General features: G+C 42.4%; 1 pseudogene; it reads left to right on the plus strand.

Moving 5' to 3' along the window:
• Positions 1 to 17787: 17787 nt before the first annotated feature.
• Positions 17788 to 18125, plus strand: LOC130029868 (elongin-C-like; annotated as a pseudogene).
• The last annotated feature ends 957 nt before the right edge of the window (positions 18126 to 19082 follow it).

A 19082-nucleotide genomic window follows, 5' to 3' on the forward strand; every position in this document is an offset into this window, starting at 1 on the left:
TCTCAACATTCAGAACTTTTATTACTAATCTATTAACTTATATGCATCTATTTATTTTTGAAAAAATATATCAGAATAAATGCAATGTGTATGGCTTTTCAGGTGTTTGTCTAAGGCAACCATCTTGTACTTAAAGTGGCAACAACCATTCCAGCTAGTTATAACCAGAGAATCGAGAGCTGTCCGCATCATTTTCTCTCTGGATAAAAAACTGCACTTTCCCCAAAGAGGTGCATTTGGTAGCGTTCTCACGCTCCTGCTGAGCCTTCCTCTTCATAGCCTCACACTCTGGTTTCTGCTCTTTTGTGATGGGATTTGACATGACTGACTCACGAACATTGGCCTTTCCTCATGGAGGAAAAAAAATTGGTTGGAAACAGAAATCTTGTAGTATAAACTGACTCTGCTGTTTGGGTAGAGCCTGATGCTCAGTACCAGAGTCAGGAAAAGGGCTCTGCTGGAGAGAAGTGCTAGCTGTTGTCTTGTAGGGAGCAGGTCTAGAAGTTGCAGGATGAGAAATAGGTGGCTAGTAGAGATCAGCAAAGCTGATCGAGATGGGTTGGTGGAAGTGGGCTGAGCATGTCTGGCAGGACGTGACAAAGATGCAGTCACTAGCCAGGATGAATTGGTGGCAGTTGGCTGGGCTAATTTGGTAGAGCCAGGCCTGGCAGGGTAAGCTGCATCAGTAGGATGTGAAACCACAGACTGTGGTTTCCGAGGAACACGTTGAGTTTGCTGCTTCTCAATGGTAAGAAAAGGTAAAGGTACCAATTTGACCTTCCCAGAAGGTGGCAGCTCAGACTGGGATGGAGACGAGCGTTCTTCAGTACTGCTGCTTGGTTTCTGTACTTTGACCTGAGTTTTCCAAGACCTTTTCCATCCCATGTAGCACCTGGCCATTGTTTGACAGCTGAAGAGGGTTGGATGTCTTTGGGCTTCTTTGAACTACCCAGTACCCGGTAGGAAAAGGATCCAGGCTTTGGATACTTCTTCTTCCCCAATGCATCAAACAATTGCACAGACTCTACATGTGAATGCCTTGGTACCTGCGGGGCTTTTTAAGGGCCTCTTGACCAAGCTTAGGTTGACTTAACTTGCTTTTCATCGTGGCAATGGTGGGCTTCTCTTCTGCTTTCAACTTGTACCCTGTATGTTTATTGTCATTACCTTTCTGAGAGTTTTCTCTGGCCTTTTTTTGTTTTCTCCTGCTCATGGCTCTTGGTCTTGCTAATCCTGCTGGATGCAGTTTTCTGTGGTTTGCTGTCATGTTTGGCCCTGGTCACAGGACAACTATCAACTGGCTGCAACATTACAAACACTCCTGCTCCCCCTAGCACACGTCCTGGGTCTTTGGAATGGATTTTGGCCTTGGGTTCTCCCTCCAGCGGCTCACAGGCTTAGTTTTTGTGCTTCCGTGTTGGGTTGGAGGTACCCTTAGTGCCGTCTGAGTTTTCTTGCCCCTGATTTAGAGTGATGGTATCTGTGGTGTTCATTCCCTGCAGATGTATGCAATGATCTAGGTGTTTTAAGCAACCAAAGAGCTGGGAAAGTTGTTAATCTTCCTCCCATGTCGTGATCTGCAAAAATACCACGAGATTCATTTCCACATTCAAGTGTTTCTGTATCCTCCAAATATTGAACATTCTTTTCCTTATTTTTAAGTACGGGTTACACAGAAAATCGTTCAAGCACAAGGGAAACAACGTCACCACATTACCAACAGTAAGAACGACAACAGTTACCTCCAATCTTCAAGGTCAGGGATTTAGAATAGAGTAGTTTCAGTACCAGACTGTTGCTTCTGGCTGAGAGGATCAATGCAGGCCAGTAACTGGTGTATCCATGGATTTTTAAGGGCACAGTGAAGGATCTTGGTTTTCTATTGGGATCTGGTAGGTACCCAGAGACGTTGAAAGCTCAATGTTAATCTCATCCCAATTCTTATCTGTTTCTTCCTGAGTTGGAAAAGGGGGTAGTGCCAGGTTACTTTATTCTGAAGCTATCATGGGAATATCTGGGAGCTCTGCTGGTGGGCTATTCTCAAGTATTTGAATCCTGATACTGCAAGACATGGGTAATTCTGAAGTTTGTGTCAGATAAAATGTCTGATCAGAAGGTTGCAATGCCAGGGAACTTTTCTACCCCAGGGAATTCATCACTACAAAGGAACCACGGAAGAAATAAGTCCCCCTTAAAAAATATACTCCTTCCACATAACTCATGACGCCACAATTGGGCACCTTCCGGCAATGGGCATCACAATGTTACTGGCTCTTCTAAGGATCATGGACAAGACCCTGAGCTAGAAGATTGGAGGTAACTGTTGTCGTTCTTACTGTTGGTAATGTGATGCCATTGTTTCCCTTGTACTTGAAAGATTTTCTGTGTAACCCGTACTTAAAAATAAGAGACTTAGAATAGAGGAATAGCATAGTCGGTATAGCACTTGCCCTGCACACAGCTAAACTTGGTTTGATCCTCAGCATCACATATGAGCCTCTAAGCACCTTCATAAGTGAACCCTGAGAACATAACGAGGTGCAAGCCCTGAGCACTGCGATCTTTGACCCATATTCTGCCTTCCCCAAACTAAAGATTTTTTTTTCAAGCTAGAGATTTGTAAACTATTAAATGCTATACAGACTTAGCATCATATAGTCAATTTCTTCACTTTCCTGAAAAAAAAATAAACCCTGGAAGTTCATATCATGAAATCAAAGAAAGAATGAAGCAACACTTCATAATGAATTTTGTGCTCAAGTAGAGATTCTAGGTTTGATAACTTTGGACAAGATCTCTGAGTATATTGTGTATTCAGAATCTTATACATTAAAGTAAGGGAAAGTTACTGTGGTATCATCACAATAAGAGTTCTTAAATGTCTTCAGAAATCACGATCATGATCATGATTACAACCATCCTGTTATTCGTCGATTGCCTCGAGCAGGCCCCAGTAATGTCTCCTTCATCCTAGCCCTGAGATTTTTTAAAAGGTGCCATGTTCAAGGGTCTTTCAGGCTTAGGAGAATGAGACCCATCATTGTTACTGGTATTTGGCATATTGGGTATGCCACGCGGAGTTTGCCAGACTCTACCATATGGGCAGGTTACATTCGGTAGCCTGCCAGTTTGTACAAAGTAGGAATGAGATAATAAGATGTCTAGCTTCCAGGAGCTGGGTTTTATAGTCTCTGGTTCTTGGCTGTTGATGGTATTACACGCACCAGGGGCCAGTTGGTGGGTGTGACCCCTGCCTAGTGGAATTTGGAGGATCTGGGTGGGGGATGCTCAGTCCCCTGATCCAAGCAGCATTGGAGATCTCAGCCCAGGGACCCGCATCCCTTTGTTCCTCTGCTGGTACCTTCATGCTTGTGGAGAGTGGTCTCAGCATGGTGGTGGCTGGTCCTGGAGGTCTTCAGCTGCTGGAGCCCTGCTTGGGGCGAGGAAGGAAACTCAACCCGCTCCCCTCCAAGGAGCAATGGCGAAGACAGCCAGGCGCGGGGGCAGGAGACTCTGCGCTGTTCTCTTCCAGGAGCTTGGTTTTATAGTCTTCGTGTAATCCCATCAACAGCCAAGACTCAGAGACTATAAAACCCAGAAATCACAAACACAATAATTTAAGGAATGGAGCTTTGGGGCTGGAGAGATAACACAGTGGGTAGGTAGTTTGCCTTGCACGCGGTCAACCCGGGTTCGATTCCCAGCATCCCATATGGTCCCCTGAGCACTGCCCGGAGTAACTTCGAGTGCAGAGCCAGGAATAACCCCTGTGCATTGCCAGGTGTGACCCCCCCCAAAAAAGAAATGGAGATTATTGTTACTGTGATAATGCTGGCGGACTGATCAATCATAAAAATGTGGCATTCCTTGTTATGCTACTGAAGTTTTCTTCTAGGAAGCCTAGGTGGTCTTTATACTATCATACCATCTAATCTGCATTAGAAGGTCTGATGTTGAGTGTGAAAATAAGGTACTGTAAAATGAGTGAGGGAATTTAAACTTAAACTGAGTGTATTTTACTTCAGGTTTCATAAATATAAAAATCTCAGTTTATTTAATTGTAATGCCACCTGTCTATGAACATTTTCCCACTTGCAGATTTGACCCCAAGTTTTGAGTGCCAGATTTCTTTTCTCTGCAGTTTACCCACGTTGATAACTCGATTCTTTGCTGGGTGGAGCAGACACAGAGTAATAGATTCCAGAGGTGGAGGCTAGTGGTTGGTTCGTTGGGGGCTGAAGCTTCTTTTTAGAACCATAACCATTTTCTGGGGATGCATTGCTGTAATCTTGGAAGGCAGAGACCCTACCTCCGTTGTATGTCATGGAGCCATTGGATTGGAGGCAGGGACCAGGTTCTCCAGAAAGAGATGTCCCGGAGTGCCCTGATGATAGTAATACAATTGACTTCCTTCCTGGTAGAGAAAGGACAGGCTATAAATCTGATTTGGAACCTGAGATGATGTCCTTTCAACAAGACTGGCAGAAAGTGACAGGTACAGAGACACCATGTGGTTGGTATCTAAGGTTTTTGTATAGGGAGCTGCCATAGACATGGAAGAGAGTGTGGTGTCTTGGTCAAGGGTAGTCACAGTAAAGTCTCCCATGTAAGACTTCTTTTCAGTACTTCTTGCAATATCCCACTTCAAAACACTTTGGTAGGTAGCAGACAGAGTGGATCACTGGCTCTGACCAGAACCTCCAGACAGCATGGTGGTGCTATATAGGCAGTACCCATGAGAGGTTGGAAAGAGATGACAGAATCTGAGGGCAGGTGCCAACCAGATCTACCAGCTGGAGTAGATATGCTGGAGTAGTTCCAGATACTTCCTGTTAGGGAATCTGCTTTTTCACCATGGGAAGAGGAAGCTGCAGAGAATATGCAGTTCCCAATACCAATGGATTTTGAATATTTTCTGTAAGGAACAAGAGGGTGATAAAAAAGATCTGTGAGACTGATAATCTCTGACAACTTTCTTTTTCTTTCTGGGTCACACCCGTCGTTGCACAGGGTTTACTCATGGTACATGCACTCACGTATAACATCCGTCCTTGCTCAGGGGACCATATGGGATGCTGGGAATGGAACCCGGGTTAACCTTGTGGAAGGCAAATGCCCTACCCACTATGCTATTACTCCAGCCCCCTCCAACAACGTTTGAGAGGAACAAAATTCACTTAAACTTTCAGGTGTAGAGAAGCTTCTAATATCAACAGTCAAGTAAGTTACCAAAAGTCCTAACAACTTTGGTTGTCTGAAAGGCTGGAATATTTTGCACTTGGTGTATTTGGCACCACGCTTCCCAAGTTAACACAGAGCTATAGAAGACTCTGGTGATCTTGGTACATGGAGTTTTTGCTTACAGCTATTTTGTCCTTGTCCAAGCTCTACCTGTAGCTTGCTCTTCTGATGAACTTTACGTTATTGCCTAGAAAGGAAGCATTTTAAAACTAGGAAGTCCTAAGCGAATGACTAACATTTTGTTGGAGAAGAAAGAAACCCGAGGCCCAGAGATAGCCTAGAGACTTGTTCAAGCTTTCCCATTATTTTTATAGGGATTGGGGTGGGGTGGAGTTTGAACCCATACCTGGCAGTGATCTTGTGCTATTCCTGGCTCTGTACTCTGGAGTGACCTCTTGCAGTGCTCAGGAGACTGGATGCAGTGACAGAGATCCAACTGGATTGGTTGCCTACAAGGCAAATGCCTTATCCCCTCCTGGACTATCTTGCTGTCCCTTATGTATTACCAGGTTAAGGAATCTAAGCATGTGGACTCTCTTGCTAGGGCTCTGCCTGGATCACTACAATGTCAGAAACTAGGAGGAAGAAACTTTCCATTAATAGACAATGTGGGTTCGTTACGACTATTACCAGTGTAATATTCAGGTTTTGTCTTTTGCTTCTGCAGTTCCTATCTATTACCTACAGCTCACATATAACTCAATCTCCTTGATGAATTGAAGGTTAGCAATTGTACCTTGGTTTCTGATCCCCCCTCAAAAATGAGTACTTTAGTTTTTCTCAAGATGTGCTTTTGGAAGGAAGACTGTTGTTTAAATTCTGAGTCTCAAGTTGCTTTCCTGCAAATGTGTTTTACAACTCTACTTAAGAATAATGTGCACACAGAAATAAAATTTCCCTATTTAACGTGATTTACATGGGAGGAAGCGTAGAGAAAAAGAAAAAAATCATGAAAAATATGTATCACAGAACTGAAAAAGAAGTATGTAGATATGAATGAAATCTGGGTTATGTGGCAAGCAGTACAGTAACTGATTGAGAGCAGACCCAAGAGTAAGCCCTGACCGACAGTGAATGTTGTCCCCAAACTTAACAAAGAAAACAGCACAATAAATTTATTAATAAATTGTGTCATGTATATGATATGAAGATAATATTCTATTTTAGCAAAACCTACTAGTAAAAAAGGCAGTAGAAGATGTTTTTTGAGTGTATAGCTTACCAGTGCATAAAACAGAAGACTTAGTAGTAACTTACATCACAAGCAGTAAATATAATAAATGTCATTGCATGTGGTAGCCAGTATATGTTTTAAAGGAGTATAAAGCAGAAATAAATATAATAATTACAAGGAAATGGCATTATTATCTTTATTCATACCTCTGAATTTAGCCATCAAACAACAGGTCCTCAATAGAGCATACAATTTCTGTAAATCACACAAGAAGCAGAAAATGCCATTAAAAATGATCAAAAAATTAAAGATTTACTTTTAAAATCTAGATGACAAGTATTTTTATAAACCAGGAAATTGTCATTCTATTTTTTCCATTTTTTATAATTTTATATATTGAATCACCGTGAGAGCAGTTACAAAGCTTTTGGATCTAAGTCTCAGCCATACAATGAAACACCCATACCTTCACCAGTGCCCATTCTCAACCACCAAAAATCCCAGTATACCCCCATCCCACACCCTCCCCCTGCCTGTGGGGCAGATGATTTCCACATTACTCTCTCTCTACTTTGATCACATTCACTATTTCGACACCAGACCCACCATTATTTGAGATTTTACCCCAACACTCAGATCTGCTGAAAAGGCAACAATAGAAAATTTTTGTTCTATTGCTAGTTATGAATAACATATGATGTTGTGTGACTGCAGTAGGGCCATGTGGTTTTGAAATTCCGAAATTTTAACACTTAAATCTGGAGGGATTTCTGCCCAAAGCCACTGGGTTTAGAGATCTGTTCCTGAGTCTCTGGGATCATGACCGTTGAGCAGCTTGATGAGGAGCCAGAGAGGCCATTTGTGGGCGATGACTTGGGGTCTCGTTGGGGTTGGGAGGACAGGTCCGGCTCCCCCCGACCCCCATCCCATGTGGCCCAACAAATTTCGTCACTGCAGGTCCAAGCCTGACTGTCCAATGGCCTCTGGAGGATGACAGCCACCAAGTTGCCAAGAGGGAACAGGCAGAGGGACAGCACCCATTCCCCCCTGGGGTGGCCCGGTGACAGTAACCTACTCCGGGGTCCATACACATTTCTGCCAAAAGCCGCTGGGTTTCGAGATTTGTTTCTGAGTCTCTGGGATCTCGGCCATTGAGCAGCTTGATGAGGAGCCAGAGAGGCCTTTCGTGGGCAATGACTTGGGTTCTCGTTGGGGTGGGGAGGACAGGCCCGGCTCCACCCCCTCCCATCCCATGAGGCCCAACAAGTTTCGTGACTGCGGGCCCAAGCCTGACTGTCCAATGACCTCTGGAGGATGACAGCCACCAAGTCGGCAAGAGGAAGCGGGTGGAGGGACAACACCCTTTCCTCCTTGGGGTGGCCCGGCGACAGTAACGTACTGTGGAGTCCGGATGCATTTCTGCCAAAAGCCACTGGGTTTTGAGATTTGTTTCTGAGTCTCTGGGATCATGGCCGTTAAGCAGCTTGATTAGGAGCCAGAAAGGCCATTCGTGGGCGATTACTTGGGGTCTCGTTGGGGTGGGGAGGACAAGCCCGGCTCCACCCGCATCCAGTGATGCCCTGTGTGTCTCATCACTGGGGGCCCAAATGTGACTATCCAGTGGCCTCAGACGGATGGCGGCCACTGGGCCGCCAGGGGGAACAGGCCAAGGCATGAAACTTATTCCCACCTGGGTTGGCCCAGCACCGGTAGCCTACTGCAGAGACCAGACGCATTTCTACCTAAAGCCACTGGGTTCTAAGATTTGTTTCTGAGTCTCTGGGATCATGTCCATTAAGCACTTCAATCAGGAACCAAAGAGGCCTTGCCTCCAATTATATACCTGAGCTGGAGGTGGTTTGTGGGTGTGTTTGCCACATACATAACTTTTGGACGTTTACTTTCTTGGAAAACTTTGCCCCAAGTTTTTGGGGTCTGGCCAAAGGCACAGCAGCAATTTTGGGGTATCTGAAAGTCTGAAGGCGCCATGAGGCTGCTGATGCACTCTCCTCACAGGTACAGACTGACCTGCTGGCGGCACCATACCCCCGGAAATTGTCATTCTTAAAGTTTCTGAAACAATCACCAAAATACAATTTAAATATTTTTAATGTATAAAAACTAAGACTCCTACAAAACTGAAATCAATGTGTACTTACACATCAGGGCTGGAGCGATAGGTAGGGCATTTGCCTTTGCACGCAGACAACATGGATGACCTAAGTTTGATTCCTCCTCCTCTCTCAAAGAACCGGACAAGTACCCAAAGTATCTCACTTGCACGGCAAAGCTTGGCAAGCTACCCGTGACGTATTCGATATGCCGACCACAGTAAAACAATTGTCACAATGGAGACGTTACTGGGTCTGCTCGAGGAAATTGATGAGCAATGGGAAGACAATGGACAGTGACAGTGAAATAGACATCTGAGACTTGATTTTTCTACTTCTTCTTTGAATCTAAAAGCAGATGTTGACTGCTATCAAAATGCTGTCATGTTAGGAAGAAACTACGCTTTTTTCTTTTTTGTTCACACCGGGCATTGCACAGGAGTTCCTCCAGGCTCATGCACTCAGGAGGACCATACAGGTTACTGGGAATCGAAGCCAGGTTGGAAGCATGCAAGGCAAATGGTCTACCCTCGTGAAAGGCAAACGCCCTTCCTATCGCTCCAGCCCAGAAAGAAACTATTAGTGAAGATGACAAGTTGCCTTAACATGGACCCTACATACCATGCAAAAGAATCAATTCTCCTGATTCAAGATAGAAGATATCACTACTTTATTTTAACAAGCAGAGCAAACATGCACCTTACAAACTAGAATGTGATAAAAAATATTGAAGATGATGTATCATCCATCCCCCTAGGTAACCACTATTAGTTATTTATAGGAAGTATCATTTCTCAAACGTGTTTACATTCAAAATTGTCAAGTAGCAACTCTGTTCTAGGGAAAATAAGAAAAGAAACCACAACCACGGTTTTCTATAGACTGTTTTTTCTACTGGTACTTTACTCAAGGCAGAGTATGTTTTCTATTCCTAGAAATAATTAAAGTAAACTGCTTTGACAGGCTCTCAGCATATTGATCTATATTCTTTCTGTTTTTATTTGAACTATTTGGTCCTTTCCAACATTCTATCACAAACTGTTTCTCCTTCCTTGATAACTTCCCTCCATAATCTTTGTTTCCTATTTTATTCTCCCTCATATCATCTTCTACTTCTTGGCTTCTGTTGGTCAACGCTTTTTGAAAATGACCCAAAACTTCCTTACATTTGAGGACTAGACCCCTTACCACTCCTCACTCCACACCTTCCCCACAATCCAGTTTTTCTTATCATTGAGTTTACATATAAAACTCAAAAGACACATGATAATTACTTTTGAATAGCACTAAATTTAAAATACTAAATTATAAATACAAGTGGAGAGACCGCTAAGATAAAACATCCTGGTATATATTAGGTTTTCTACCAAAACTACCTTTTATGTTTCTGTCAAAGTATAGTCTCTGATTGACTTTATTTCATGAATATCATGTAAAAATCACTATTAAAAGGAAAAGGAAACACAGAAAGTTAAAACTCATATATAAACATGTATTTTAGGTTGGAAGTATGTATCAAATATAATGTAATCAAAGAAGTAAAACACTCTTCTTTAACTGCTAAGTTTAGGGATAAGAAATCTCCTTAAAAGTTTGAAAAATATTATTCCTTACCTGACATGATCAGAAAAGAGGAAATATCAAGAAAAGTAAATGAGAAGAGGATACCATATGAGAGTATGTCTGAACACTGAAGCTGGAGTTCACAAGTGTCCAGTACAGATGACTGATCACTGGTGATTGGTCATTGGTCACTGGTCACTTTCGATGATCCATACTTGTTTAGAAACAACTGCATGGGAGCTCCAAGATTCTACCAGGTGCTGGTAGGTTTGGTGGGAGAATGATGTCATAAAGCAGGCAGTTGAAAGTTAGAGGCTAGCCAATAGGGAGGTCAGATTCCCAAGAAGAAGACTGGATTGGATAGACTGAGAGGTAAACTTAAGTAGGCTAGAGAGGTGGAATCTTAAAAGACAGTTATAACAGTTTCACCTTCCTCAGACTCTTAGGTTAGGAAAATACTCCGATTATACTGATAAGCATACAGATTTCATTAATAAATCAACAGTTACTAGGAAATAATTTGTATTGCCTAGTTAACCAACAAGAGTAAGTTACTACTAATGTATTTTGTGTAATGTTTAATAATATTAAATTATATGTTAATGCTTTGTTATATACATTATTACTTACTTTAGGGGTAGGAAATGATGCATTATTATGAGAAATCTTCCCCTAACAAAAAACACTAAGTTTACGGTGTTCCATTTGAAAACATGTCCCCAGAAAAGAAAAGTAGACAAAGATAGAATAGATGACACAGTATCTGTCAGGTGTAAACTTATGCCAGGCAAATATAGACTAATAGTTTGTAAGGTCTTTTAGATTTAGGGGATAATATAGCCAAAACTAGAAGAAACAACTTTCACAATGTTTTCTTTCTTTCTTTCTTTCTTTCTTTCTTTCTTTCTTTCTTTCTTTCCTTTCTTTCTTTCTTTCTTTCTTTCTTTCTTTCTTTCTTCCTTTCTTTTGATTTTGGTTCCTCACGTAGTCACGCTCAGGACTTGCTCCTGGCTCCCCACTCAGGAATCACTCCTGGAAAAGCTCGGTAGACTGGGTTCAAGAGAGGTACCTTGTACATTGCATTATCTCTCCTGTGCAAACAACTTTATATTTTACCGATGCCAACTGATTCTCTGTGAACTACATGGCCATTGATGAGGTTATATGGCAACAGAGGTGTTTTGTTGGTTTGACTGCCAAGCTGCTGGAAACAGGGGGAGTTGGGTAGAGGTTACCCATTCTCTGATTTCATTGAGCCTGGAGTTTTCTGTCAGAAGTCCCACATACCTGACTTTTCCTGCACATTCACGCATAGATGAGGCTTGTCCACACATGTGGATAGCAGCCATGATCATGGCTTCCAAGTTCTTGAGGTTTTTGGCTGCTAGGTCTACCTCCATCGGGGCACGGAAAGAATGGGACTCCAAATCCACTTTGAATCACACTTTTTTATTTTCTTATCTTTCCTTTATTTTTTTTGAGAGTTCTCTTGATTGAATCTTTATATTTTTAAATTTTTATTTTATGAATCACCGTGAGGGTTACAAGCTTTCATGTTTGAGTCACAAACATATGATGTTAAAAAACCCATTCTTCCACCAGTGCACATTCTGTAGGATAACACTGTTCTGTCCTTCCTGCATAGCCCCAGGAATAGTTAGCAGTTGATATTTTATTGAACTGAGGACAAGAGGAAGACACCTTAGGAGGTGTTTTACCCTTGGGCAGTCAGGAAGGGCTTTAGAATTACCTTTTAGGTGGGCCTTCAGGAAGGGCTTTCTTCTGTTGATTTGGCTACCTGACTGGGTGTAGTGTCCTGGAAGTTGGAGAGATAAGGGAACTGGAAAGAGAGAGAGAACAGGGGTGCAAGATGGAACATGGAGAGACTAGCAAGGAGAACATGTGCTTGAGAGAACCTTGGCCCTCCATAACACAAATTTCTTCTATGGGATAAACTTCCTTGTAATAAACTGCTACAAAGATCAACCAACCAGGCCCTGGTCTCTTCCTTCGTATGCCCTTGGCCAATAGGGTTCCCTATCCAGGCCACAGACAGTGACTCTAGGGCACCTAAGGCAGGCTGTGAGATAGAGCCATCAAGAGAGCCTGCAAACACACAACCCTCAGCGTGTTTAGTTTTTATAGCTGGTATCCCTTGGGCAGGGTCGAGCTACCAACCAAAAAGGTAAGAATTGAGTTCAGTGCACACCCACTCTAGAAAGTGAGTGGGAGAACAAGATTCTTTAGTTTACTGGGAGTTAGAATACTAGCAGAAAACCCCACTAAGATGTGACAGATTCTGGGCCTTCCCAAGATCTTTCGAAGTATCTGGAGGCATACTCAACAGGCCAAGATGTTTATGGATTTGATTTAGTGTCTTTCCCGTACGAAAGGGAACCCAGGACTATGCATTTCCAAGACGAGCTCATGTCCTGCCTTAAAGTAGTTTATGAGGTAAACCCATGGTTCCTGGATGAAGGGACTCTAGAAAACAAGATTTGGGGAAAAGTTAAGAAAAATGTCTACAAGGTATCTAAGGGAGGGACTAAGATCCCCCATGGCATTCTGGAATACATGGGAGATTGTTGTTTCTATTCTCCTGTTTTGGAAAAGCACAGTTGAGGAGGAGGAGGAGATTATTTGGGATCATATGGCCTCAGCTCCTCCTATACCTCAGTCTCGAAAGGGTTTTCATAGTGGAAATATTTCTCAGATTGATAAATATAGCTCCACTTCCAATGCATCAGATGAAAGTGATGCGGATTATGAGTCTGCTTGCGCTTACTCGGATTATGAGTCCAAGAGCAGCTCAGCAAAGTGTCCTCCAGACCGTTCGGGACATGCCCCCATTCCTCCAGTTCAGGCTGAGAAGAAGCAGCCTCTATCTTATCGCAGGTTAAGAATGGATTCTCTCAGTCGTTTCCACAAGGCCTGTTCCTCTTAAGGTCCTACATCTCCATACTGTAGGGAGTATCTTACAGACTGGAGTCAAAAGGCTTACTGGGTACCTCAAGATTTTCACATGATTGCAAAAACGTGCGTAAGCCCTTCTCAGTACCTGCAGTGGAGGATGTGGTTCAGTGATGAGGCCAAGGCAAAGATTCATGGCCTAGGCCATGCTGGACGAAGATTTTCAGGGTTTAAACTGACTTAGGAGATGTTAATAGGTGAAAGGAAGTCACAGAACCCAAAAGGGCAAGTAACCTTGCCTGGTGCTGTTTTTGCTCATGTCCTTGACATAGCCCTGTGTGCATGGGAGAAGACTGATGCAGATGCAGAATTTAAGGGAAGTTTGACTAAGGTGGTCCAGAGGGCTTCAGAACCTGATGCAGATTTCCTAGGAAGGTTGATGGAAGCCATTGAAATGCAGGTTAAGCATAAGAAAACTCAGCAACTATTGACTAAACAATTGGCCTTTTAAAATGATAATGAGGATTGCCAGGCCATTCTGTGCCCTATCAAAGAGAAGGAAGATATCAAGGGGTACTTGAAAGCATGTAGAAATGTTGGTTCTGTTAAATAGAAGATGAAGATGAAGGTTTTTGAAGCCTATACTGTACAGAGACAAGCTCAGAAAAGATGTTTTCATTGTAGAGAACCAGGCCACTTTTGTAAGGACTGCAGGGCATCTCCCAAACATACTACTGTGAGAGCACCTCTTGGGTCCTGTCCCAGGTGTAAGTAGGGAATCCTCTGGGCCGGATACTGAAGAGCCAGACTTGCAACTCTGGGACCCTGTCCAAGGTGTAAGAGGGGAAATCATTGGGCCAGAGATTGTCACTTCCATTTTGATGCAGCTGTTGACCCCAGTCCTGGAAACCTGCATGGGCGCCAGCCCCAGGTCCCACAATATCAGAGGATGTTCCAAACTGCAGCCCCTCTTCCCAGAGTGGAATTTCAGAGCTCCTTCCATATCATTCCTGCAGCCAGTAGTGGCAGGAAGTGCAGCCTTGGAGATTTCCTGCCCAGTATTGTTACAAATTAAATTCTGCCATAAAGGGCCCAATTTCACAAGGCACTGTAGTTGCTACTCTTAGGCAGAAGCACTTTGACTTTAAAGAGAACACTGCGGCTTTAAGCCCACCACCTCTCCATATTCAATGGATATATGGCATGTTAAATCAAAGACCAAAAAGGAGGTATTTTCCCACTTGAATGTAGCAGGGAAACTCCTCATTCAAGGACAAGGGTATGCTTTAGTTTCAACAGATGATAACCCCACTGGGAAATGTTGGATCCGATTACGTCTCATCAGAACTCGAATTCATCCACCTGAGTTGGACCTCAGACTGGCAGAGACTCAAAACATTTCACATTCCAGCCCCAAGCCATCTCCAAACTATTTCTGCTGGAAGTCACAAGGGAAAGAAGAGGAGCCAGCATCATAAGATCTGCAGCAAGGCTTCTGGCTCCTTTAACACATTAAGAGTTCACATGAAGGCATTCCTTATACCTCTCTTTTAACAGGTTGTGGATTGGACAACGCCAGGCCTCCATACTTTGAATTAACAATACTTTACTTTTACCTTTTCCTTGGAATTCACAGGTTCCCGAAGGAGACAAGAATGACTTTTAAACAGGAACACTTTTTTTCATTTCTCTCTAGGATATCCATTTGTATTGGAGCTTCTCTCTGTCTTTTTCTCGACTCACATGCATGGAGACCAAACCCTGATGGTCCAAGCCTCTGATAACTAAAAAATAGTGTTTTTCTCAAACATAATCTAGGTTGCACATCTATGACTGCCTATGAACCTGACCGGAGAATGGCTGCATTCCCTACTGAAGTACTCCTGCCAGAAGTTGTGATGCTCCTGTTCCCGTGCTCCCTGACTGATCCAGTGCTGCCTGGAATTTATCAGACTCCTAATAGCTGCTCCCCTGGTACTCATTACTGCATCTACTACTGATGCTGTTACAGGAACAACTCTTCAATTTTTATCCTGACACTTCATTTCTTCAGAAAGGGACTAAATGACTCTCATCATTGGTGACTCTCATCACCCCTGGACAGTGCAGGACAATTGGACGCTTACTACAAGCACTGCTCTGGGTCCAGGGTTGGACGGAAATCTTACTACAACTAATGAGACTGCCTTGTATTTGGAATTGTTTCTCTCTTTCAAATTTTGTGTTCTTTGAAAAAAAAAAACAACTGAAAGACATAGAATGACACTGCTTTGTCCTTCCTCCATAACCTCAGGTAGTTTAGGTTTATTGGGCTGCTCCCATCACAGTGCTCCCGTTTCTCTGTGTTTATTTGTAAGTTTCTTTGTGTTCTATTGATATATAAATATTGCTTTTCTCTTCTTCCTAAGTCCTTTGCATAGGTTATTCAGAGCAATGTCCTTTTTGGATGGACACAAGAAGACATGCTTTTGTAATGTGACTCTCAGTGACATTTCCATCCCAGGCATCTGTTCTCTCACTTAAGCCTCAGTTGTCCACACTTCCTAGTGCCCCCCAAAGCAGGGTCCCGATGAGGGACTGGATGGAACCAGGGCAAGCAGGTAAGCTATGTGCTACTCTGGCAACAAGATGGGCCTGGCCAAAGCGCCATAATGATTAACTATAAGTTAAGACCTTGGTCATGGACAAATGCTGTCATGATCCAAAAAGTAATAACTAGATTTGGACCCTGCTAGGGTTAGGAATGATTAATCTGGCCTGAGCTCTGCAGTCTCAAAAGAAGAGAAAAATGGGGAGATGTAGGATAACACTGTTCAGTCCTTCCTGCATAGCCTCAGGAATAGTTGATAACTGATAATTTATTAATAGTGAATTGGACTGAGGAAAAGAGAAAAACACCTTAGGAGGTATTTTGCCCTTGGACAGCCAGAAGGGCAATAGATTTAGCTTTCAGTTGGGCACTCAGGAAGGGCAGCTTTCTTATGTTGCTTTGGCTACCTGACTGGGTGGAGTGTCAGCCCAGACTTCCAGGGACCTGGAGAGAGAGAGAGCAAGACTGCAAGATGTACCATGGAGAGACTAGCAAGGATAAGATGTAATTGAGAGAATCTAGGCCCTCCATAACATAAATTTCTTCTATGGGATAAACTTCCTTGTAATAAACTGCTACGAAGATCAACCGGGCTGGTCCTGGTCTCTTCCTTCATCTGCCCTTGGCCAACAGCGTTCCCTATCCAGGCCACACACAGTGGCTCTAGGTCACTGATCATGGTCTGTGAAATAGAACCGTCCAGGGAGCCAGCGAACACAAAAACCTCTGCATGTCTCCCCAGAAACTCCCCCCTTTCTGTCCCTGCCCTTGCCTTCTTGGCAGAAAATATCCCAAATACTAGCTCTTTGATCTTACATATTTGATGCTAGACCATTTCTAACAAAATACTATCAACTTAATTCCTCTTACTAAGCTTATGACATCTTATTATCTCATTCCTACTTTGGACAAACTTGCAGGCTATCGAATGTAGCCTGCCCACAGGGCAGAGTCTGGCAAACTCCCCGTGGTGTACCAAATATGCCAAATACCAGTAACAATGATGGGTCTCATTCTCCTAAAGAGCCTTGAATATAATCTCAGGGCTAGGATGAAAGAGACGTTACTGGGGCCTGCTCGAGGCAATCGACGAATAACAAGATGATGAAAATGAAAAAAAAAATGAAAAGATTAAAACAATGGCTTAAATACTGTGGGTACTTCATAAGTTCTTACTAGTTGCGGGAGCACCCCGAAATTCTAAGAGGTTACTCCTGGCTCGACACTCAGTAATTATGACTCGCAGTGCTTGTAGAAAAGTATAAGATTCCTTAGATTGAACCTGGATAGGTCCCTGACCAAGGCAAATACGTATCTGCTTTACTATGGCTCTGACTGAAGTATTACTATATTTAAATATAGTAAATTTTTAAATATAGTAAATTTTTATACAGTTGTTCACAATTTTTGAGTGCATTTTATATTGAAACACCAATACACCACCATCACACCTTATCACCACCATATTTCAAATGTTTCCATCCCAAATCAAAAAATCTGCCGAAATGCAGAGCCAAAAGAATTACTTTTGTACTGCTTGTTATGAATAATTCGCTAAAAATGATCCAAAAATTGTTTCTTAGAAGAAAGTATGTCAAGGCGGTTGTCTTTCACCGAGGAATCATTAAGCAATTCTATAACAGATTAGTAACATGTTGTTAAGGTTTAGCCTTGTTTGCATATCTGTCTGTCTGTCTGTCCATCTACCGCTCTGTATAAATATATTTCCCTTAGAATGCTTTCTTTCTATTCTATTTTTTTTAATTTTTAATGAATCACCATGAGGTTCAGTTACTGATTTGCAAACTTTTGTGATTATATTTCTGTCATAAAATGATCGAGTACGCATCTCTCTACCAGTGCCCATTCTCCATCACCAATGTTTCCAGGATCCCTCCTGCCACCCCCACACAATCTCTCCCACCTGCCTATGTGGCAAACACATTCATTTTTACTCTCTCGCTCTCCTTTTGTGTGTTATGGTTTGCAATGCGTATAGCAAGTAACCATCATGGTTGCTCTATAGTTTACTTTCAGCAGGCATCTAACATCCCCAGTGAGCCCTCCAAGAATCATTTAAATAGTGGTCCCTTCTCGGCGGGGTGCAGGCGAGGGTGTGGCAGCTTCACTTGGCTGCGGAGCTGACAAGAAACTCTTAAATTTCGTCTGGGAGTGAAGTAGAATTTCTTAATAACATAATGGATGGAGAAGAGAAAACCTACGGTGGCTGTGAAGGCCCTGATGCTATGTATGTCAAAATTAATATCTCTTATGGCTATGAGTTTATTGTAAAAAGAGAACATGCGTTAACATCAGGAAAAATAAAAGCCATGCTGAGTGGCCCAAGTCAGTTTGCTGAAAATGAAACCAATGAAGTAATTGTAGAGAGATCCCTTCAAATGTGCTATCCAAAGTGTGCATGTATTTCACCTACAAGTTTCGTTACACTAACAGCTCCACCAAGATTCCTGAATTCCCAGTTGCACCTGAAATTGCACTGGAATGGCTGATCGTTGTGAATTTCCTAGATTGTTAAATAAAATAAATTATAATAAACTGTTAACTTTTTTCAGTATTTAATACCAGTACTTCAATTAGTAACTTTTCATATATAGCATGTTGCCTCAGTCCAATTGAACTTTTAATGTTCATTGCCAAGCAGATTATCTTCTGTTCTTTCGCATAGCAATCAGAGCTGACATTCGTTTGCTACATCAGTAAATTAGGGACATCGTCAAAAACTGAAAAATAAACTATTATGCCAATTCATAGGTGGTTTTGCCTTATATTTTGGATGTGATTTTTAAATTAATAATGGTACAGTAAATGCTAAAATTTAGGCATAAATGTACATGTTCCACATGTAAATAATTGACTCTTTATTTTTATGTTTTGTTTTGTTTTGTTTAAACTATCCTGATCTTCTAGACATCATAAGTAGCATTATTTGTTAAGCAAATGCTGCATTATAAACATGTTTATAACTTAGCCAAGACTTCAATTTTTTTATAATTGTCAAAGACATAAGAGTTGAAATTTAAACTGCAGTATTGTTTAAATAGCACAGTGGTAGGGCATTTGCCTTGCACGCAGCCAACATGGCTGACCCGAGTTCGATTCCTCTGTCCCTCTTGGAGAGCCCAGCAAGATACCGAGAGTATCTCGCCCGCACAGCAGAGCCTGGCAAGCTCCCCATTACGTATTCGATATGCTAAACACAGTAACAACAAAAGTCTCCAATGGAGAAGTTTCTGGGCCCGCTCGAGCAAATCGACGAACAGTGGGAGGGCCTTTACCTTTACCTTTACCTATTGTTTAAATGTTTCTTGTCCTTTTGTTTATAGCTGCGATTTAAGAGCTTGATTTAAAAGCAGTTTTGGAAGATTACTAGTCAGTTTTTGGAGCTAGTAACTGCATGTAGCCAACAGGCCAGCTACATGACTGATTAAATGTGCATTGTTCATTTTAACCAATTCACAGTATGTACTTTTTA

Source organism: Sorex fumeus, unplaced genomic scaffold (genome assembly GCF_029834395.1).
Source record: "Sorex fumeus unplaced genomic scaffold, SorFum_2.1 ptg000043l, whole genome shotgun sequence".
NCBI classification, from domain to species: domain Eukaryota; kingdom Metazoa; phylum Chordata; class Mammalia; order Eulipotyphla; family Soricidae; genus Sorex; species Sorex fumeus.